The following is a 776-nucleotide window of genomic DNA, read 5'->3' on the forward strand; positions in this document are numbered from 1 at the left end:
AAGTACGTTGCTATGTGAGTGTGTGATATTGTTTTATGAAAACAGAATAATCAACTCATAACAACACTAATCATTCGGGTTCATGTGATCACATGAGAATAACAATAAAGCATTGGTTAATGCTTCCATGCAAACGCACAAGGAGGACGGGTGTGCGCATGTGTGTGTGTTGTGTACAGGTTATACATAAAAAAACAAATGCCACATAATGTTCTTCCTTGGAAATATAAACAGATGCGCAACAAGCCCTTATCTTGGGGCGTGGGGAGGGGAACGCACCACAAACATACAAACACACGCAAAATATTTTTGCCTGAAATCTAATAAAAAAATATTCTTGCCTGAAAACAAATGCTCACAAAATATCCTTTGCTGAAATCACTTACAAACACACAAAAATATGCTACACTTGGAAACAAACACACGGAAACTTTCTCACCTGGAACAAACATAAACAAACACACTCAAAGCACACTCATTTGGAAGAGGGGGAGGGCAGTGGGTCGGAGGGGACATCAGCAACACACAATATAAACAAACACACGAAATACCCTTGCTTGAAGTCAGTAAACTAAGACTTAATGGTTGAGACACCAAGACAAATATGCACACACGCTAGCGCTTTCGGTGACTGGGATATTACTCTTCTGAGACTGAGATATTGACACGCGCCAGGCTATACTTAGACAGTCAAATACTATAAAGAGTTGTATTTATTATATTTTGGAAAGCGTCCGCTCTTCCTAAAAAATTCATTCATTTATTTGTTTAAAATG

Source organism: Penaeus monodon, chromosome 31, assembly GCF_015228065.2.
Source record: "Penaeus monodon isolate SGIC_2016 chromosome 31, NSTDA_Pmon_1, whole genome shotgun sequence".
Taxonomy (NCBI): domain Eukaryota; kingdom Metazoa; phylum Arthropoda; class Malacostraca; order Decapoda; family Penaeidae; genus Penaeus; species Penaeus monodon.